We start from the raw sequence: 23,774 nt of genomic DNA on the forward strand, positions 1-23,774 counted from the left end.
CTAAAACCACTAGCAGGGATGCTGTTACAACTATATGCCCCAATCTCACAAATTATTACATGCGGATAGACCCCTACACACATGCAGCACTTTAGTGAAATCTTAGTTCTGGTCATGAGCTGAAAAAAGGTTTACAGTGTATTTCAAAACAGATAATGATTCAGTTATAGTGATATTTGTGGGGTTTACTTTTTGTTCAGTAACTTTATGCATTTAAACTTTTATCATTGCTTTGGTCTAGATGATTTTTGGGGGCAGATGACCAAAATTTCACAACTCACTCTTAAGTTCATCTTCATCTCAGAAACAGCATCTTTATAAATAATCTTACAAAATATAGAATGAAAGTGGAACGGTTTCCAGAAAAGAGTCAATTAAATGCTCAGATAAGGAAGTGGGTGACAAAGAGGAAAGGAAAGGATAAAATTAAGCGTGCCTATCATTTGAGGTTCTCAATGCACTTTGAACACTGAGCCTTATAACATCTCCCATAAGGTAAATTAACCATATAAAAATAGGCTAGCTGAGGCATAGAGAGGTCAGAAGAATGCTTTGACCTAGATCACAGCATGGTGAAGTTCCATAATGACATCCTGATGGACCCAGAAGTCCTGATAAGATCACTTTATCCAATTACCAAATCAAGCTTTCCTCTCCTTGTTGAAGGTGGCTAAGTTATGAGGGGGCAATGGACGGGAAGTGTGCTATTACTTGCAAAGAAATAGGGATAAAGCCCTTGTATAGATGTTTTTCTACAGAAATTCTGTTATAATTAACCTTTCCTGAGAACTGGGCCCCTATTTGGAAGATTTTAATATATTCAGGGCTGTATTTCACTTTCATTCATACACAGTATTTTCATTTTATATTTATAGTAGGATTTAAGTGGTTCCAAGTAATAACAGACAGAACAAAGTAAGTTACCAAGCAAAACAAAACAAAAACACACAAGTCTAAGCCTAACATAGTAGGAAACTGAATACAGATAAAATCTCACCCTCAGAGATGTTCCAATAAGCTTGTTTCACAGACTGGACCCCTTCCTAGTCTGGGCCCAATCCTTTCCCCGGTACAGTTCTTGTTAGCTCCAGCTCAGGTGGGAACTAGGGGATTTTTCCTGACTGGAACCCCCTTTGTTCTGTTCCACCCCCTTTGTTTCTTGCCCCATTAACGGTAACTTTGCCGCGCCACTGTGCCGGGGGGGGGGGGGGGGGGAGACCATTGCTGCACACAGGCGAGCCGCATAGGGGCCAGGGCGGAAGCTGCAGTCTTGGAGAAGACCCTCTCTTGATTCCCTGCTCACCCTCAGCAGCGAGATATCTTCCATAATTATCACATCCTGTGGAAAGTGTGAGGACAGGAATGATCATCAGCCCCTCACCCCGCCCCCATTGCTGGCTCTCCCCAAGAGCCACATCCCCAGGGTCCAGCAAGGTCCAGGAAGAGTGATTTACCCAGCCCCTGTTTTGGGGGGTCCTGTGGCTCATTTGTGCTTGCCTCGGGTCAGCCAGTTAGTGACAGATGTGTGAGTACTGGCTGTGTTTTAAATCACTGAATTGGTGTTCTGTGTGTTGCAAACAATAGTGCTTCTGTAAAATGTTGTGTTTAAACTTCACAGAGATGACCTCGGGAGCCCAGCCTCCCTCTTTGTTACTGGCAGCTGAGTGGTTGCACAGAATTAGAAAGCAGCCAAGAAGAACTAAGGAGGACTTTCTGCGTGATGTTATGATGCACTCTGCGGCCGAGAAACAGGAATTGAAGGAGTGGCGGGACAGTGAGAAGAGAGAACGAAAGGAGAACGCGGCACACAAGAAAGCAGCCCCTGCAGCAAAACTCTTTCCCATGCGCCCCTCCCCACATACACCGCCAACATACTCTTATCACCTCCTGGCTCCACTCTCTACCCACAGCATTCCACTCCTCCCTCCTCACAGTCCAGTACTCCCAATATCCACTGCACTCAACACCCATCCCTCTGCAGTTTGGCCCTGCTGAAGTACAGCACCCTGCATCATACTTCAAAGGAAAAGGTTGGGTATGATCCCTGGACATACACAAAGAAAGAGGTGCTCTGTGGGATAGCTGCCCAGAGTGCACCGCTTTGAATAGTGCCGCAAGTGTGAACACGCTATTGCGCAGGCAGCTGTCAATGTGAACACACAACAGTGGTTTTCCTTCGGCGCTCTCTGAATGGCACAGTAACCATCAGCGCTGTAACTTTTGAAGTGTAGACGTGCCCTAAACGTTACTCCTGTTAACATAAGGGAGTGAGCTGGATTATGATCCTTCTCATGGCATCAAGAGAATTGTTCAGTTTTAACCATTTACACCTGAGCAGACCTGCTGAAAGGAAATGCAGTTGCACAGCTCTCATTTGAAGACATGTATGTGAAGACAATGGGATTGCATGTGTGTAAGAGCTTGGCATACGTAGCTTTTATTACCAGGAGTGCGAGTGAGAGGGAAACTCATCTTGACTTTCAGATTCCAGGTTAAGTTTGCAGGACTGGCTGTTTACAAACAACAAGATTGTTTCTTTCCTAACTCGCCGTGTAGTATAATTATTGAGGCAAACATGTACATTAAAAGACTGTTTAAAAAATTACTTTTTTAGAACAGAACACCAGAGTTTAAAATAAGCCTCCTAATATATTTGCACTGCAATACTAGGGAGACCTAAAATATTTAACAAAAAATCTATTCTGGAAAACCCACAAAAGTGACTGATTTATAAGCATCTTACTGTTTAACAATGAAGAAACTCAGTATGTTCCCACAATAATGCATTTCCTTAATCTGAAGCAAACTAAATGCTACCATATGCCTATTGGGAGGTAATGGGTCCATTTAGAGCTGGCCGCCTCCTCTGCTTAAGGAGGATGACCTGTATTTAAAGGCTCCATATCCTTCTTCCTTCCTCCCAGGTAATTCTTGTCAATCACCCTGGTAGGGAAAAAAACACCACCCTTTATTCATCTTGCCTTTTAAACCCCCGGGGACGGGGGGGGGGAGGGGGGGGGAGAGGAGGGAGAAGACCCAGCTCCTCAGTGGCCATCATTTCCTGTAAAGTTGGCTAGCAGCCTGTTCTCTTGCCTGTCAGAGGAGGTCTCCTAGCTACACTAGATGTGCACTCCTGAACAGCCAGATCTTTATATTAATTATCCAGGCAGCCCAGAATGGTAAGTTACTTTGTTTAGGAACACAGAGTCTAGCAGCTATGACATAGGGTTCTATAGCTTTAATTTATGTAGCTGACAACATGACAGTAGCTAAAGCTTTCGTGGTACGTTCCCTGTCCCATCCCAAATCTCATTCAGCTGCCTTTAATTTAGCTATCTTGGATTGTGCAGAGTCTCAAAATACTACAGTCAAACAAAGGAAAACTGGATCCTTATTGGTATAAAGATTTATATTGGTGTTAATTAAATACACTAATAGTACCACCAGTTATAGCTGAATGAACAAACAAGTGATGATTTTGAACTTAATTGATTAAATTTTTTAAAGTTTTGTTTTCTGATGCAAAGACAGTAAGAATGATGATTTCTTATCTGTCCAAAGAATCTATTACAACATACAAGATCTTTCAGGTCAAAAAAATCCGTTTTTGTAGGGATAAAAGCTTTTTTCAAGCTGTAGGTTGGCTGCCTTATGCTGATTTTCTCAGTTGAATTTACTGAGAGATTTTATTATATGAGAAATAAAACTAAAGATGCATTCTCATATCAATAAACACCCAAAACCTCTTACTAAAAGAGTTATTGTAACTTGAAGTTATGTTCAGTAATTACTTTTATTCACCAAAATCTCTGAAATATGGATATGGGATATGAAAATACATTTCCCATTATCTGATCATTCCTATCTTTGATCATAACTCATGAGAACAGCCTACCAAAATCAGTATAAGATTCTTGAAGGGTTTTTGTTTGAACAGGACATCAGTTACAGAGTCATCATAACTGCAAAACCCCAAATTCATCCATGTAACATATGAGTATCACAGAAGTAATTGTTTCTTAAACTTCATAGACAAAATAAATACTCTGAATAAAGAACCTAGCATTGTAAAGTTAAGTACAGAAACTACAATTTTTAAAAAGCATGAACAGATCCTCAATGCTAATCTCAACAAGCCAGAACCACAGCCCAAATGAATGTTCAGCTAAACCGTTAAGAACCAAACTGAAGTTCACCATATACAATACATTTAAAATGAAATTTCACTGATGAGTTACAGTAACTACTGATTGCCATTGCACAACGTTTTGTAAACTATATTACTATTCTTGCCCCTAGGGCATTCTGCATGGACACTTTAGGCAGCTAGATTTAAAAACCAGGCCCAGAATAAATATCTCCTGCATACACAAAGTCGATTGCCTAGAACAACATTTATATTACTCCTCTCTCTCCATAATGGCAAGTTTAGATCTATGCAGGAATCTGCATAATTCTTAAGTGTGTGTGATTGTTAGTGTTTTTCATGAGCTTTTTACCTTGGGGACCATTTATGGGGATGAAATAAAACAAGATACAGGCTTCTCATAATATTTCACTATACAGGAACTGAAATACTGTGGGAAATAAAACTATTTCAGACACAAATGTTTCCCTACGCATAAATAAGTCTAAAAATGTTCATATATATGATCAACTATGCACCCATCCCTACTCAGGACTACAGAAATGTATGAAACTCTCAGACTCATAGAAAAGTATGGTATTTCTCTAAAGTTGCATTTGCACTGTTTTCCTGTTTAAATTTAAGGTGTTTTCCTCTGTTAAGATGTTTGATCAGTAAAATTTACCAATAAATTTCATCTCAAATTTTAGAATTTATCTGTAAATTTTGGATATGAAGCCCATGTCTGCTCGGTGCCTAAATCACTTCTGAAAAAATGGGACTTAGGGGCCAAAGTCACTTGGATACTTGATATTTCCTTAATACTTAGATTTATTTTAAAACTTTTTTTTTAGACACTAGGTTCTATGAAGCAGGAACTCTCTTCCTATGTACTTGTTCAGTGCCTGCCAAAATGAAGGCCCCAATCAGGGTGCTAACAGAATATAAAATGTTAAGATTACTTATTCTTTTTAGATATGCTGAGCAGCAATGACACTAAGTATTATTACTATTATTTTGTGATGCTACTAGCAAATGAGTAGTTTAAAAGCACAGTCGTTAATTAAGTCAAAAGACCTCTGATGGGTAGTGACTTCCTCAAGGTCACACAAGGCAGAGATCATATAACCCAAGAAACCCACCTTCCATCGCCATAGTCTACCCACTAGACCACAATGCACTGCTGAATTATGAAAACTGTATTTGCAAATTAGATGCAGGATTTCAAACAACTTCATTATTTATTTTGCAGTGACAATGTTCAACTCTAAGACTTCCCTCTGAGAAAATCTGCAAACGTTCACAATGCTAGCTGATAAAATCATTGTGACAACTCATTAAATTGATAGCACTATAAAAGTACAGTTTACAAAAAGAAGAACATACGTAAAAGTAACTGTCCTTCCTTTTTGTCCTTTAGTCATGTCAGCACACTGATGATTATAATAGAACCCTAATTTTAGGAACTAATTGTGGATGGAGGACTTCATAAAATTGAACATCTCAGAGCTGCAGCACAGTGCATCACATCACTTTTTTTTCCCATGTAGAGCAATTTCCAATACACTGGGAGCTGCTTGAGGTAAGTGCTGCCCAGAGCCTGTATCCCTGCCCCACTCCTGCGCCCCTGCCCCAGCCCTGATCCCCCTCTGAACCCTTCAGCCCCACCCCAGAGCCCACACCCCCAGTCAAAGCCCTCACCCCTCCTACACTCTAACCCCCAATTTCATGAGCATTCATGGCCCACTATACAATTTCCATATCCAGATGTGGTCCTCAGGCCAAAAAGTTTGCCCACCCCTGCACTAGAGGGGTGGCTGACTTGTTCTTCATCAACATAATGTTCATTATGTGATTTTCTTTCCCCACGAGGAAAAATGGTTCATATTACTGGTCATCAGGAAAAATGAGGTTCTACTGTGCTGCCTACTAGATGCTAGAAGGTGTATTGTAAATTAAAGCAGTTTCAAAGCTGCTGTAAATTGTGCTTCCTGAACAACCCCCCCACCGGCTCTGCTGCCACTACCGCAGGATTGGCAGAGCACAGCATACTTCTGTTGTGCCCTGGCAAGCCCACTATGCTGGTGAGCCATGAGTGAGTGGGATAAAGCCAGCATTTTGAGGAAGTATCTTGATCAGATTAGCTAATCTGCCATACTATTAAGCCACTCAGGGGTGGTTTTTTAGGATCTCTATTTCCCATGGTGAACATGTTCCTTGTAGGCTTGCAAAATAATATGTATTCTGGCTAGGATCTGGGGGTTTTCCTCCTATTCACTACGAGACCTGGCAAATCAAACAAAGCTGTATCTCCTGCTTGTCTTAGGTGGCCTGGTTCCAAGAGCACATCCAAATATACCAGTAGCGCAAATGAGGAATTGTACAAAGATACATATAGGGCTGGAAAATCCTGGATGGTAAATTGGCAGAGCATGCCACAGAATGAGAATGAATGTCCATTCCTAACTCAGAGCTAGGGATTGTGCCCCCAGGGGAAAGATTTTCCAAAGTTCCTAAGGATTTAGAAGTAAAAACCTCATCACAGAGCTTTTGTTTATAAAGAAATACCAAAATAGTCATTCCCAAGCGATCCTCTTCAGTGGAAGTACCATGGAAAGCATAAACCCCTATAAAATTGTTATATGGATTTCCCTTTCCTTTTCCAATATTTCTTTTGCGAACTAAATTCTGGTCTACACTGCAAACTTATGTTGGTATAATTAAGCCACCCTGGGGTGTGGAAAATCCACACGCCCTGAGCAATGTAGTTATACTGATCTAACTCCCAGTGTAGACAGTGCTATGTCGGCGAGAGGGCTTCTGCTGTTGACATAGCTACTGCCTCTCAGGGAGATGGAGTACCTATGTCCATAGAAGCTCTCCCGTCAGCATAGATGGCATCTTCACTAGGCACTACAATGGCATAGCTGCAGTGGAGCAACTGCAGTGTAGATAAGCCCATACTTGCAGTGCAAACCTAACCCAATATTTCCCTCTTAGGAAAGAATTATGGCCATGATGATAAATTTAAGATCCTAACACTCTTTGAAAATGGGAATTGGATAAGATCCTTGCATCATTGTATATCCAGAGAAGTCTGTTGCTGTGCTTCTATGGTGATGTGCATCTGCCATTTGAGAGTAAAGTTTTCCGTAGCTATGAATGATAACATTTGCTAAAAATTCATTTTTCTCTTCCAAACCACATGGCAAATCTCTTGATTTCTGTTGTGATCGTCCTAATCTCATGGAACCCCTATTATTTCAATATGGGAACTCAAATTTTAAAAGCAACGGTTTGATAGTTCTCCTTCTAATCCATCTGACAGCCAGTGGTACAAAATGTTGCCCACTGGCCAGACTAATTAGCATGGCTTGGATCAATCCACTTGCCAATAATGATTGGAAGATTTACTTTGCAAGAAGGAGGTCATCAATCTCTGAAGAATGTAAGGTTTGATTACAAAACATTTCTATTCTTGTTATGAGAGTTCCATGTAAAAGCAGTATGTGTTGTGTATGTATCATTAATATCATATAAAGAGCACTGTCTATTGACCTATATAGAATAGCTCCGGACAAGACAGACAGTAAGAGTACAACCAGCACCTAAAGACAGACACACATATCCTAAGAGCAGTGCCAAGCTCAGACTCTGCAGTGCAAGGACAACTCTACCATCTCAACCATCGTTTAAGAATTACCAAAGAACAACTGTCCTCATGAAGGCCTGAATTAGTATCACTGCATGTCTTCAGTTACAAGTGCTGCAGTGATGAATGTGAAACAGGTTCACTTACTAGTGATCCTCAAATTAACCAGTGCAGTGCCGAGAATTTATCAGCATAGAAAACACCAGAAGGTTCAATCATCAACAGAAGGGACACAAAATAAAAGCATCCAAAATGCAAATCAAGCCAAGCTGCCCAGTAACTTCAAAGATGTTAACTGAAATTATTCATTTCCACTTCAGGAAGAGGTTTTACAGAAATTCTGTATAAAAGTAAAAGCAACAGGAGTACCTGTGGCACCTTAGAGACTAACACATTTATTTGAGCATAAGCTTTCGTGGGCTACAGCCCACTTCATCTGATGCATGCAGTGGAAAATACAGTAGAACGATTTTATATACACAGAGAACATGAAACAATGGGTGTTACCATACACACTATAACGAGAGTGATCAGTTAAGGTGAGCTATTACCAGCGAGAGAGAAAAAAAAAACTTTTTGTAGTGATAATCATTTTTGACTGTTACTATTCACAACTTTGTGAGCAGCAGTGAAACTGGCAAAAATCATTGTCACTGAGGCTTGGGAAAGCTGAGCAAGCAACAGAAGCAAGCACTGGAGTTATCCATAGGGTAGGAGAACAGATGCTGGGGAGAAACAGGTGACTGAAGACCTCTTCCCTTCCCAATTCTGATGGCAGGCAAAAAGTCAGATTCAGTGGTAAGAGTAATGGTAAAAGGTAGGAGTGAGGTGTAACGGAGAAAGTGTCTTCTCACTTCCAGAAGCTTGAGAAGATAGAGCTACAAATTTATCAGCTACCTAGCCTAAGGCAAATATTAAAGATCAAGCCTCACGGCAGGATTCAAGAAGATCAACCAGATACGAATTCCCTCCTCTCTCCCAGCAGACTAGGGCTGGAGGGAGGTGTGAGGGGAAATTGCATTCTTGCTAGAATATTGCTGTTTGACCTCAATCCTAGGGTCTCCACTTCACCCCCACTTGCGTCTGAAACCTACTTCTGATTAATAGACATATGTCTATATTTTAAAGCCGTGCTTACTGACACCTACTAACTCTATAGTCACACAACTCATATCCTCCTCAGGGACAGAATCAGCAGCTTCATTTTAATGAGATCCAGAAGACGGGCTGAAAATGCAGGTGAGACTTCACTTGTTCCTTCTGCAACCAATAGTCCCACGAGTCACCATTAGTCCAAGTTTTACTTTAAAATATCTTTAAAAGATATTTTTTTAATTTTCTGAATTCAACTTGGTTCCAAATCAGGTACTAAAACATAGCACCTCTAAGAAATAAACTGATGTGCTTTTTACATTGTGTAAATTCACCTACAGTAGTTTATCTTTAAATGCAACTTGCCATCCTCCTGGTAAAAGAGTAACCATTATAAAACTTACATTTTATTCTTCACCCAAAATAGACTTACTTGCCTACAATATTTTAAGTTATATTTAAATTTCATCAAGAAATATAAACCTATAAGAAATCCTATATAGATGTTCTAATTAATATTTCAATAAGGGGAGGAGTTTGGGAGAGAAGGAGAAAAATATATTTGTCACAAAATGAACAAACAGTATCACGTATTATTTGGAAAATAGTTAAACAAAAAAAGTCTAGAGCTAGGGTTATACTCTCCTTGAAACTTGTTCAGCTCAGCAACAGGTTTTCCCTGGCTCCAATGAGGGAAGAATAGCCCCATGAGTCACCAGGTTTTCTATAATACTTGTGTCACCTAGTTAAACGCTAGAACACCGGTTCACAAACTGGGGTCCACATACCACTAATGGTCTATGGAGACCTGCCTATTGTTTTTCCACATAAGCAATTGCCACAGGGATGTTATGGAACTATTAATTGGATGGGAGAAAGTCCACATACGTACCTGTGAGAAGGAAGTGAAGCTGTCCATAAGACTCAAAGTGATATCCAGGCTACGAAAATGTGAGAAACCCCCTGCTCTAAAATACCTTATAGAAAGACACCTACTAATTTATTTCAAAATAAAAAACTATAATCCATAACCAAACACCCAGTATTTTCACCACCATCTTCAGCCTGAACTGAAATCAAATATTCACTAAGGAATCTTGGTAACAAATTTAAAAAAATACATAAAACTGAAAGTGTAAGTAAAAACTCCCTCCCCCTTTTGGAGATATTTACTCTTCAGGTAATGACATGAAAGGCAGTTAACATTCTAGCTGGCCATTACTTGACTAAAAGTGGTCTTAATGCAGTTCTAATACGGTGCCATGTTTCAAAAAATCATGTACTCTTGACATTTTAAGATGCAGTAGTATTTTCTTCTCTACCCTTACTCTATTGTGCAGTCTCAGGCCTTCTGCTATGCTTCGGACACATCTTATGATTAAAACAGGATCGTTCAGAATTTAAGATCTACTGATTTACTGACATTTTTCCATCCAATTCACATGACAGGATTTTTCTCCCTTTGGCTTTGTTGCTAATGGTCTGGGAGTTTCCCTTTTTTCTTATTTTAAGTGTCAACTCATTTAGAGTTTGTCCATTCAGCAAGGACACATATCTATAAGATCAAACTTCAGAATTCCAATTGAGTGTTTCAGCATGCTTTTTACAGATTTAAAAATTTTATTAAAGTTAATGTTGAAAATCAAATTTACACAAGTTAAGAGGGAAGGTACTGTACATACTGGGTCTGGCTTGGGTTATGGGGGATTGCAAGTATCGGTTACAAGGTTCATAAGGTACATACATATCACAAAACCAGCATAGATCCAGATTGGGGTGTGGGAGTTTTTAAAAGTGTCAGTGGATAAATGGGCTCGGGTACGCCACCCATGGACTGTATTAAGAGTCCAAATCAGTATTGGTGTAGAGAGTAAGTACATAGGTGATACTAAGCTCTCTCCCCTCCAAACTACAAAGTTCATGTTACACTTCGTCTCTACTGAACGCTCACAGTTCACACAGTTTTCAAACTGTTTCCTCTGTATTTCACTTTTAAACTAAAAAGAAATCATAGCAAAATCCTCCCTAAAAGCAGCTACAAACACCACACACCCGCTTAATTCCACACATACAGATAAAGCATTTAAATAAAGCATTCTCACCAAATACACGCCGGGCTCAAGGATTGCTTCTTCTCCAGCTGTATTTTCTCAGTGTACCGTGTACAAATGATGTCAGCAGCACTTAAGACGAGAGGCGGAGAAAAAAGCATACTGGGAAATCCAGTCCAGCTGGAGAAAGCCTGTGACTTATGTGGGTGGGTGGAACTCTTTCCCGTTATAGTTCATCTGATAGAGATGATCCATTTCACTATAATTTGCAGAGCTTAGAAGAGTGGAGATAGACGTGTCTATAGAAAGCAGCTTTCATGGTATGCTGGGTGTGGTACTGCTTAGCTGGTTTAACCATGAAAGCTTTAAAAGAATGAGTCAACCTACTGAGCTTTTAAAACTAAACATTTTCATTGTCTGCTAAAGAAATGCATTCTTCCGAGGATTTTTTTCAGATGAGTTAACACAATCTGGAGTTTTAAATTGCTTCTGAAGTTTACCACAGTTTCATGTGGCAGTTTACATTTCACTTTAAATGTGTTCCAACTCTTACCAGCAAAACAATCACTTATATGTATTTTTATTAATCAGTTTACAAACTTTAGTACAGCACTCTCAAATCCAGTAATTGTATTGAAATCTCTAAATTAATTTGATCAAAGCTAAAATTCAGCATGGCATTGTACATGGAAAATAAACTAATAAAAAAACAGAAAGCAGGGATAAAGTATTATATCACAAAGCTCAGAACCAGGACGGAGACAAATGTTCATTCTCCAACACACAGACATCTGAATCTAAAGCTGCTGCCCTGACTCGGAAAGCAAAAACTCTAACATGCTCTGACTTCCTTCCAGACTACATAATACTAGATGCAACATATGTCAAACTGCTAGAAACTTGCTGCTGGTTTTTATAAGGCAGACAACACTGTTATTCTGTGAAGCAGTATTTCCTAATCCTCCACCCCACCTGACACCGGAGAATAGTTTGAGGGGGGAGGTGCAGGAAAAAAGTGGCTGGGTCAGCCTGGGTGGAGAGACACATACAGAGTACAAATAAATGTGTTGTTGCATGTGATGGCTCCTTGCCAACAAGGGAAATCAGAATCAGAGAAGTGAATGGATGAAAAGGAGATGACAGCAACTGCATCTGGGCATAGTGCAAGGGGACATGGCAGGATATTCATCTGCCAGTTCAAGCTGCGGTAAGATCAACAAAGGATTTCTCCATCAAAACCTTTCAAATATCAAATATCACCACTACACCACTCTAATACTAGAGGTTACGACACATTAGCAAAAACTAGACTAACAGGAAAGGAGTACTTGTGGCACCTTAGAGACTAACCAATTTATTTGAGCATAAGCTTTTGTGAGCTACAGCTCACTTCATCGGGGTTTGTCACAAATTTAGGGCTTTCAGCATTTATGTAGTATGATATTAGGTTAAACAGATTTTAAAATGAAAAATTAACTCTGAACTAATCTTACTAAAGTAAGGATTCCCCCTAAAGAAATGTTCCTGCTGAGTTTATCTCCTCCAGCATATAGGCAAATAACACAGTGCACAGCGAAGCCAACTTGCAAGAAAAGCCAGACTTTGGCAAAGATAGAAAAGGCAGTTCATTCTCCTGTCAGCTGGAAATCTATATGATCTATTGGCTGAATAAATAAATGGGATGTGTCCAGGGTGATCAAGTTCCCTGATGAACAGATAAAATTCCATGTAAGAAAATGGATTAGTTAATGCTTCTACAAGCAACAAAACTCATCTTGTGTGGTCTGTGAACCTCAGAGAGCACCTACATCACAATTAAACACCTGCGGCTGGCCCATCTTCACAGAACTCAGGCTGTGGGGATATAAGATTGTGGTGTAGACGTTTGGGCTCAGAAGAGCCCAGGCTCTGGGACCCAGTCCCCTCAGGGGTCCTACATCTCCAGTCAGAGCCCGAATATACATTGCAACTTTTCAGCCCCACAGCCTGAGCCAGATGATGCAGGCCAGCCGTGGCTGTTTAACTGCTGGGTAAATGTACACAGAGAAAAAAAGAGTACCATACTATGTCCCAGCAATCAGTGGAAGCCTGGCTGGAAACCATCTGTTTGGAGGAAGAAGCGCAGCTCTGAAACAATACAGAGAAATTCCCTCCACGCACAGAGCAAATGGATACATGTGTTTGAAGGTAGTATTTCTTACATATATTAGGCCTGTTAGTCTTACCTAGTCTGTCCTCATTCCTGAAGATCCTGGAGACTATCGGGACAAAGCAACCCTTCAGTCTACATATACCCCTCCATACATTTTTCCATAATATGAGGACACAGAATGATAGGATTTGAAGGGACTGGAATGATCATCTAGTCTAACTCCCTGCCAAGATGCAGGATTTGTTGTGTCTAAACCAGCCAAGACAGATGGCTACCCAGCCTCCTTTTGAAAATTTCCAGTGAAGGAGCTTCCATGACCTCCCTAAATCTGCTATGCTGTAATTTGAACCCACAGCCTCTTATCCCACCCTCTATGGCAAAAGAGTTATTTCCATCTTTTTAATGGCAGTATTTTAAGTATTTGAAGACTGCTATCATGTCTCCCTTAATCTCCAAACTAAATACACCTAGGTTCTTTTCCAAACTAAAATACACCTAGGTCCTTCAACTTTTGCTCATATGACCGCATTCCATCCGTTTGATCGTCCTTATCACTTGTCTCTAGATCCTTTCCAGTTCCTCTACATCCTATCTATACATTGGCATCCAAAACTGGACAAGGTACTCCAGCTGAGGCCTAACCAGTGCCCAGTAGAGTGGTACTATCACCTCCCATGACTTGCATATTATGCATTTTTTAATGTTAGGGATGCCAGAAGACTTCTGACTGCAGAAGACCAAACACCCCTGCTGCGCCTCAAGGCCCTGTCCCTTCCCCAAGGCCCCAGTGCTGCTCACTCCATCCCTGCTCCCTCCATCACTCACTCTTCCCCCCCTTTGCTCATTTTCACCAGGTTGGGCATGGGGTTGGGGTGCGGGAGGGGGTGAGGGCTCTGGGGTGGGGCAGGGGGTTGGGGTGGGGGGATGGGCTGAAGGTTTGGACTGTGGGAGGGGGGTGCAGGCTCTGGGAGGGGGTTTGGGTGTGGGAGGGGGTGGGGCAGGGAGTTGGGATGGGGGAGATGGTTTGGGGTGCGGGCACCTCCCCGAAGCAGCCGGCCTTTCCCTCCTGCTCCTAGGCAGAGGCACAGCCAGGTGGCTCTTTGCGGTGCCCCCGGCAGCAGGCACCGACCCTGCAGCTCCCACTGGCTGCAGTTCCCGGTCAATGGGAGCTGCGGAGCTGGCGCTTGGAGCGGGAGCAGTGCGAGGAGCTCCCATGGCCGTGCCTCTGCCTAGGAGCCATAGGGAAATACCAACTGCTTCCTGGAGCCATGGAGAGCCAAGGCCAGGCAGGGAGCCTGCCTTAGCCCTGCTACGCCGCCAACCAGACTTTTAACGGCCCAGTCAGAGGTGCTGACCAGAGCCGCCAGGATCCCTTTTCAACCACGCATTCTGGTCAAAAACCGGACGCCTGGCAACCCTAGTTAATGTGACCTAAAATGTGCTTTTTTTCCAACAGCATTGCGTTGTTGATTCATGTTGAGGTTGTCATCCACCACAACACTCAGATCCTTCTCAACACTGCTGCTGAGAAGACATAGGGGCTTAAGTTAAAACAATCTGGTTTGTTATTGATCTTTGAAAATTTCAGATAGTTAAAAGGTATATGACAGATTTGAAAAAATTAAAAAGCACCCTGTTACGTCAGGGAACATAAACAATCATACAGTGACTGTCAAAAGTAATCTTGTGGTGTGCACATTAAAATGGCTGACATAAGCAGGAACATTTGCAAAATCTTGGAGGAGAAAGTTCAGCTGACAACCAGTATAAGGGTGCTAGGGCCATTTATTGGAGTTGATTATAAATAGGCTTGAATTTGATTTTTTTATATAATTTTGATGGATAATATCAATGTTTATTTTTAAGATTTTCTATACTTATCAATTTAAATGTTCACAGTTGTGGGAAATTATGGGGGTCAGACAATTTATTTATGACAGTAGACACTGAGATGCAAAAAGTTAAAGCTTTGAATCATTAAAACACAAATTCTCATCATATATGCCAAAACATACTAAATAAATAGCCTTAAATCAAACTCTAAAAAGTTTTCAAGCAGCATTTTTCTTACTTGGCCTATCTGTAAAATTCAATTATCATTGATGGAAATATTTTTCATGCGCATGCGCACAGGGAAATCAATGTTTATCAACATTTACCAATAAAAATATAATCCTTCCAAGCCTGATTAAGGCAAAGAGGGCAAAGTGAAACTCAAATTGGAGAACTAAGTTTATGCCTTTTTGTTTGTTTAGTTGTCCCTCGCCCACTTTACAGTATAATACGAAAAGGCAACCTTAAAGGGTTTTTTAAATTTAATTTGACTTTTTCCACATTTTTTTCCCCTTGGAACTGTCAGGAATGTCAAGTCTAGCCTTCCCTATTTTTGAGGAAGCAGTCTGAGGTCCCAGAGGTGTTTCTCTCAGGCTTTAGTTAAAAGGAATGGAGTGTTTAAGTTTTAATGAAGGCACATTTGCTGCTAATAATTTCCCAGACATTTGATTTTAATTAGTTAAAGAAAACAGTTTTACACAATACAAACAAAATCACTTTCCCTTCTCAGGTTTCAGAGTAACAGCCATGTTAGTCTGTATTCGCAAAAAGAAAAGAAGTACTTGTGGCACCTTAGAGACTAACCAATTTATTTGAGCATAAGCTTTCGTGAGCTACAGCTCGGCTGTAGCTCACGAAAGCTTATGCTCAAATAAATTGGTTAGTCTCTAAGGTGCCACAAGTACTCCTTTTCTTTTTCCCTTCTCAATTAATCAGGTCGGACTTGCATGGCATTTAAGAAAAACAGGGGAGACAATATCTGATTTGCTAATATAAAACAAAAGCATACAAATACTATTTTTAACACACAAACAAATAGAACAAACCTATTCTGGCAGTATCCATGTTTCCTTTATATATCAGCTGCCTTTGACTCTCCTCTCCACAACACACTGATAGATGGATTTACTCAAGCTGGTCTCTCCTTTCTCTGTAAAATCTCAGGGTAATAGTGAACAATTGTTCATCCGCCTCAAGAGCTCACCTATTCAGGATTTCAGCAAGTTCAGGCATGGATACAGTCCCTATTAGACTGCAGTTTTAGTGGCTGGTAAGAACACCCAAAGAACCAGATAACAGCATTTGCTAAAAATGCTTTTTCTTTTTTCGGAGGAATGGACAAGAATGTTGTGATTTTTTTTTTCAAAGGCAGATCTTATCACAGTTCGTTATCCATGTCTTTGTCACCTCTAGGTTGAATTACTGAAGTGAGCACTACACAGATAATGTTAATCTTAAAATATACTTTAAAATAGAAATGCTTAGATCTTAAAGCCATTCAGAAACTCATAGCTAGGACAGATCCAGTCTAGACACTTTCTAAGTGGTATTTTCTGAAGGGACTGCTTTGCATTAGTTCTCAATAATCTGTACTATCTACAAAATGATTTCCAGGTCACACTTAAGGTTCTGGTTGTTGCCTCAGCACTGGGGATCATCTGAAGCACACAACAGCTTTTAAAAATCCCTAATTTGAACAGTAATACATTCTCATCCAGTGGTTCTAGGCTTTGCAACTCACTTCTACCATGATCCACCATAACCTCAGAGAATAATGCAAGACTCTCCTGGTTACCCAATTTTTTCCCCAGGAATAAGGGGTGGACTGGGTTTGGCTGGTATTATGGGATCAATAAAAGGCAGTGTGATTCTGGAACTGAGGTAGTCTTTTTAGAAATGCCTTTTAATATGTTTGACTATTGTGTGCAGTTTAAGTATTGTAAGTGCCCAGCGAGCTGCCAATAGATATTTATTTAGCTTTAAACAAATAAATAAGATAGTAAACTTGGTTATGACATCTCAAAGTATTTGTGAACTCCACTTCATAGCTCCAACTTCCTGGAGGATAAAAACAAGTGGGTGGCCAAAGAACTGTTACCTTGTGTGTGGTTTCCTAGATTTCAGAAGCGAGATTTGCAAGCATTGGTGCCAGGGACAGAGGTCGCCTGCAGTGAGCATGAGTCGACAATGTGGCTAACTGGACGGGATGCGATATGGTGCGCATCTCAAGGCTGTGTGAAACAGTGACATGTGGAGGAAGTCTACCCTCTAATGATGCCCATTTGTGGTGTTTACTGTTCATGGTGATGTGACTCTATGGTGCTTCGCACTATGAGAGAATGCATGTATGTGTGGTTTCTGTTGGAATAGAGGGAGAACACCTGTCGATACTGCCTTCTGTCATACTGTCTTCACTCTGCTTCATCTCCTCCTTCCCACGTGAGGCTCACATAGCACAACAATGAATGCAGTATATATGCATAAAGAGGGGAGGACTGACTCTGAAAGCTGTCCCATTTTCCCTGTGCCGGTAAGAATTTTATATTAGACACATGAGAGGCTTCTGCTCCAATCACTGACAGCATAAACTTAATATTAAATTAATATTGCAGTAGCTCAAACTATAGGGAAAGAAAAAGCACAAATATCTATCTTTGTTACTTTGCTCACATGACCCAAATATCCCATAACAATTTGTTACATAATGTCAGTTTGAAATCTGATAATTTATCTTACTGAGATAGTATTCAAGAAAAGGGTTCAAACCACTGAAATTTAAATCCCCAAATGGCAGACTACAGAAACTAGAGAGAGGGCTTAGTAACTCATCTTTTTCTTCCACCTACCAGTGTGGAAATTGCATAATGGCAGATGAATGCAAGTAATGCACAATACAAGGAATAATCTGAACTACTTATTCTCAATGCTAAATTAACTGTAAACATTGAAGAAATATCTGGGTGTCATTGTGAAGGTCAATTAAAACACCTACTCAACATGCAGCAGCCATCAAAAAACTAGCAAAATTTTACGATGTACTTGCAGTGGGACAGAAAATACTACTGAAAATATGATAACTTCAGTGCGCACTCACCTGGAGTTGTGTGTTCAGTTCTGGCTACCCTATTCATCAATCAATGTAGGAATAGAAAGGATTGAGAGAGAGAGCGCGCGAGAGAGAGCGCGCGAGCGCTGTGAAAGTTAGAGGCATGGAAAGGCTTTCATATGAAAAGAGACTGAAAAGATTGGGACTGCTTTAGTTTAGAGAAGAGGGGGGAAAGAGGAGAGACATGATGGAGGGAAATAAAATACTGAATGGTATACAGATAGTATATTGGGAATTCCTATTTATCTTCTCCGACAAGAACAAGAAGATACCCAATGAAACTGAAAGACAACAAATTTAAAACTGATAAATAAATCCTCTTATTTATATGTAGCACAGTCTATAGAACTCATGTTGCAAGATGTCATTGAGGCTTAGTCTGTAAGATCTTTGGGGAAGGCACTACTGCAGGGGTGACCAACCTGAGCCGGAGAAGGAGCCAGAATTTACCAATGTACATTGTCAAAGAGCCACAGTAATTTGTCAGCAGCCCCCCATCCGCTCCCCCACCCCGCTCCTAGTGCCTCCTGCCCACCGTCAGCCCCGCCAATCAGCGCCTTCCCCTCCCTTCCCGCACCTGTTTCATGCGTGCAGGAGGCTCTGCGGTGGGGGAGGGGGAGGAGTGAGGGCATGGTAGGCTCAGGGGAGGGGTGGGGGCAGGGCCTGCAGCAGAGCCGGGGTTGAGCAGTGAGCACCCCCTGGCACATTGGAAAGTTGGCGCCTGTAGCTCCAGCCCTGGAGTCGGTACCTATACAAGCAGCTGAATATTAACTTCTGAAGAGCTGCATGTGGCTCCAGGGCCGTAGGTTGGCTACCCCGCACTACTGTCTTTTCACTAGTCCCTGTGTGTACTGTGCTTAGCACAAGGAGGCCTGATCTTTAGCCTCTAGCTACTGCCACCAAACAAGTAATAAATAGTAAGACTAAGAGCTCAGTTAGTAGTATTCAAAAACAGACTAGTAATTTTTATATGGATAATGAAGACATCCTCAGTTACTTTAGGCTTCATGGCATAAGGCAGCCTCTCACAGGCATTAGAAAGAAACTTATCCTATGGAAAATTTATTATGGGTTTTTTATCAACTTTCTTAGAAGCATCTAAGAGTATCCACTCTGAGACAGGATACCAGACTAGATGGACCATTGGTCTAATCTAGTTTGGCAACTCTTATATTCCCATGTTCACTTCTTATATTTTAAAGTGCTTTTTCCAATGCACCATGCTAACTACTTTTAAAGTTTATCAGAAATGGATAGTAGGATCTCTTCTACACAGGGAAATTATTGGAAAATAAGTCTGCAAATGTGTGCATCTGTTCATTTCAATTACAACTATTAAGAGCTGTATTACTTTGAGGTTTTACTGCCTTCAAAACATTTTCAAAGCAATCTTAAGTAATATTTGAAATTAGCTGGGCACAATATAGGTCACTTTAAAACATATGATACTGAAAAGCAATTTAAACAACACCTTCACTCCAACAAGCAATCAAGTCTCTTTCTATGAATATATATCAGTCAACTACCAGAAACCACTTGTTTCCTCAACCATTAACAAATTAAACTAAGAAAGAGATCGCTTCTCATTATTAAAATGTTACTGTATATGCTGAATTCTGCCTGGTGAAGCAGGATTTTATTCCACTGCAATAAATGCCATCTAGTGTTTTTTTTAAGAAAAATCACAATCTTTCATTCAGAACTTCTCTCTCTCTCTCTCTGGTTAAGCTAAGGGGACCCAAGAATTCAAGCTGTGTAAGAAATCCAATTAGATAAATGATTTCTCAATAGACTTAGGCAGGCAACAATACAACTTGCAGGATTGCACTGATTCATGTCAACTAGTGCAAATGGATTTTGTGAGAGTATGTTATGTGTGTATTTGGCATCAGACTAGGCATGGCCTTATGCTTGCTTGATTCCTTTAAACTTCAGCATCTTTCCTTCTATATTAGTATTCATTTGACTTTTAATTCAAACTACTTTTAAATTTTAAGTTTACAGAAAGCCAGAAAGGAAAAAAAAACAGGTACCAAGCTTTATAAATAAATAGACCACACATATAAAACATATCAAGCAAAAAAAAGGAAAAAAAAATCTTAGGATTTTTCACTATTGACTTCAAAGGGAGCAGAATTAGGCCAGCACTGAGCACATCTGAGAATCCACATATTCTCCTATACTTCAACAAACATGGTCAAATGATTTTAGAGTTTTATCAATGTATAAAGTCATGCTCCATAGATTTTTCTACAAGAATTAAATACACCATTTTGGGAATTTTTTCTCGAGATCTTCCTTAAATTGACAAACCATTAATGATTTAGAAGGAATGTGGTTAACAGGCCATTTTTTGGACCACCATCAAATTAAATGATTATTTTGAATGTTTTCCAACACAGATATTTTAAAAGATTTAAATGGGAATTATGAAGGCCTTTTTACATCATCCTTTTTTTAGTGGACAAAGTATTGCCGAGGATCCTGTGAAATGTATGACAAACACAGACATTGTAACAAATCTAGCATCCACAATTTACTGGGTCAACCAGCTCACAAGCTGCAGTATTTAAATAGGCTGAAATTACTGCTCAAACTAAGAGAGGTATAGTAAAAGAAATGGGAAACTGGGGACAGGAATACATTTTGTACATCACTCTACACAGTGTCCTTTTACCATATGCCCACAATATTGTGTGTAGATGTGTTGGTTGGGTTACCAAATACTTGCTCAAGCCACTCACTTGTTTTATGAACCAAAACACATTCAAATAAAATAGCACTAGAAAGGGATCTCAGGCTTCAGAATACTCTTCATATACAGTAGTGATATGAAATTCCAACCCACCTGTATCATTCACTGATAACAGCTAACACATTGCAAAATCATTTGAAACAAGGAACTGGTTTTATGGACAGTAATGGAAATTCAATAAATTAGTATAGTTTCCAAGCATGTATCACTCTCAATTTTAGCTCTTAGTGAACACTTGACAAATTTATGACACTGAACAAAAAATACTCTTTGAAAGGAATTATTTAAAATGAAATACTTTTGACCTACCCAATGAACAGATAAATCCTAATTACAGAATTACAAACAAACAGATAAATATGAAAAAATGAATTTAAATAACCACTACTTTTAACCTGTAGGTAAATTTATTGCACTTTTTTTTCCCTGATGATTATCCTTGATGCAGGCTAGATGATTTTGTCCAACTGCTTTTTTTTTAAATCAGGTATGATATATCCAAGCTCAGTTAAATCACCTATATAAAGAGAACACTCCTTACCTGTAATCATCTTTGTTGTACACATCACATCTTCCCTCTAGTCTCCAAATTTGTTAGTGTTCTGCTATTGTATCTCTACCTACCAGAAAGCAAAGAGACAGTTCAGTTCTCACAAACATTTTTGTCATGGATTTAATATCAAATTCTCCTAACACTTCCTTATTTAGATTCAACAAAAACATGTCTGTATGTGCCACAAACCTGTATAGCTTATATAAGAGCTTTCCTTGATTTTACCCATTTATTGCACCAGCATAATTATCCAGCATGTATTTATTCAGTTGCTTTAATTACTCCCTATCACAACCAAAAACAATATCAGGAAATATGGTGTTATAAAAGAGTCACAGGAAGGAATATAGAAAATTCTCTCTTTAAAATATTCTGGTGGTTTTGCGCAAGTTCCTTGATTGTTTCTATTGCCGCCATTTAAAAGTCAAACAAATACATTCTCTGATCCACCAAGAGATGGGGGCTGCAAAGAACCCTAACAAGACCTTAAAGCTTTGACCAGAAGTTCTTGTATAGGAGGAATATGACTAGCATCCAAAGAATGAAACAGATACTTTTTAAGGAGAAATGGTAGAAACACAAATCCCACACATATTTTTCTGTAATTCTATAAACCTTCAAGTACCAGGTAAAAATAAATTGGGGACTAACTACTAATGACGTGCTTTCCAGAGATGCTGAGCCCTTGCAGCTCCCTTTGTCTTAAAGGGAGCTACAGGAGCCGAGAACCTGTGAAGACCTGATCACTAACTACTGTAATTCTACCCAAAGGTACACAAAAATCAGTGGAAAAAGCCATTCAAACTCCCCTGTCCCACTAGATGACATGAAAAAACTTGTCTAGAGACCTGTCTTTAGAGTCAATAACATTCAGAGACTTAGGAAACACATGAAAGTCCCAAAATAGAGTAAGCACGTCTTGCACCAAAGCACAGACTTGATTCCAATGTTTTAAGTCTGAGATCTCCAGCTCCCATAGTGGATTCAGGGGGGGGTTGGGGGGGGGAGGGAGAGAGAGAGAGAGTGATAGGCACCATTTCTTCATCTTTATGAACAATAACATGGTATTGAAAGGAGGAGCAGACGATCAAACGAACAACAGGGAGAAAACAGCATGGAAAGAAAGGGAAAAGCAGCGCATGAGCAGAGCACTGTTTATGGGATGTGCAATGTGGAAGGAGTATTTGAAGAACTGGGCTTATCACAGAATGGTCTCTCACTGAGATGGTTAATTGATTCTGGCTGGGAGCTTGGTTAAATGCTTGCTTAGAAACTCCAGCCCTGAAAGACTTTGTGAAGCTTGGGAGTTGAACCTTGGCAAAGGCCTGCTCCACCATTAGAAGACTTAGCCTGGAATTTAAGTTAGCTTTTAGGAACCTGGCCTAGGCAGAGGCCTTCTTCCAACCTTCAAAGGCTCAGTTTAGTCTAGAGACAAGGCAGAGAGCTAAGGAGGAGATGAGAAACCCACATCGCATAGTAGGTCCAAAACTTTGGATGTCAAAATTAGAGATGGAATCATGTCATGAAGCTCAAATTTGGATTCCAGCTTTCCCAGACCTCAGGAGTATTCAGATTCCTGTATTCTGATGTAAGCCTATTTCCAGTCACAATGTTCGGCATGGTAAATGTTGTGAATCCAGATGACTCTTTGAAGAGAGGTGGGAAAGAAATAGGAAGGCAGAGATCCAGCTTCAGATTGCAACCAATTCTGAGCCAAACATGTATCCCCCTTCCTGCAACATCAGTTCGCCGAATGGGAAAGAAAAATTGAGGGAAGTAGGAAGGAAGCTAGATTTTAAAAAATACAACATAAAAAAGGAAAGCCATTTAATTTATTTAATACTTCAGCTGATTTAAAATGCCAATAGAATATAGCCTTTATTAGAAGTTGCCACCAAAAATTTGATTTAATTTTCAGACCATTTATACAAGAAAGGTGTTCCCAGCATACTATAGAACACATCTCATGCTTTGGCAACTAAAGTTCAAAAGAGGAATACTGTGTCATACTCCACATGAGTCACTATCTTAAAGTGCAAAGGAAACAGAGTTTCCGTTCCCCTTCCTATACTCTGATTAACTTGGTATAATTCAAAACTAAAAAGTCAATTTATTTCAAGAATTTTCTTTCATGTCAAGTTTTTCCCCAATACAAAAGTGGACTTAAAAGTTCCCTTTATATACATAAATATGCATTTGCTTTGTTAGTGTATATATATCTGTATATGTACAAGTCCAAAACAAGATTTTGATAATTCTGCCTACCAACAATCCAACCCCTTCTGGAAACTCAGATGAATCACAACACCAGTTTTTTTCTTTCTTCAAATGGATCCAGAAATATTTGACAGTATGAGTGTACAGATACTACACAACCTTTGACTTCAGTTTGTGTTTTGGTTTCCTCTTCATAAACATCTAAAATCATGTCTCAAGTAAGGACTGAACACGAAG

At 40.0% G+C, this 23,774-nt stretch overlaps 1 protein-coding gene across 34 annotated transcripts in view; it reads right to left on the reverse strand.

Moving 5' to 3' along the window:
- SGMS1 (sphingomyelin synthase 1) overlaps nucleotides 1-23,774 on the reverse strand; it is a 203,360-nt gene that overhangs the window by 70,475 nt on the left and 109,111 nt on the right. For 21 of the 34 annotated variants that reach the window (XM_073353729.2, XM_078853825.1, XM_073353716.2 and 18 more), the window contains one exon: nucleotides 21,309-21,387. The exons of 3 other annotated variants lie outside the window; for them this stretch is intronic. The gene's annotated coding sequence lies outside the window, so the exon portion shown is untranslated. Of the gene's footprint in view, nucleotides 1-10,972; nucleotides 11,735-18,250; nucleotides 18,294-21,308; nucleotides 21,388-23,774 lie in introns of those variants that run through there. 10 more of the 34 variants (XM_073353739.2, XM_073353740.2, XM_073353736.2 and 7 more) reach the window with 3 other exon arrangements.

The sequence above is a fragment of the Lepidochelys kempii genome, chromosome 7 (genome assembly GCF_965140285.1).
Source record: "Lepidochelys kempii isolate rLepKem1 chromosome 7, rLepKem1.hap1, whole genome shotgun sequence".
Taxonomy (NCBI): Eukaryota; Metazoa; Chordata; order Testudines; family Cheloniidae; genus Lepidochelys; species Lepidochelys kempii.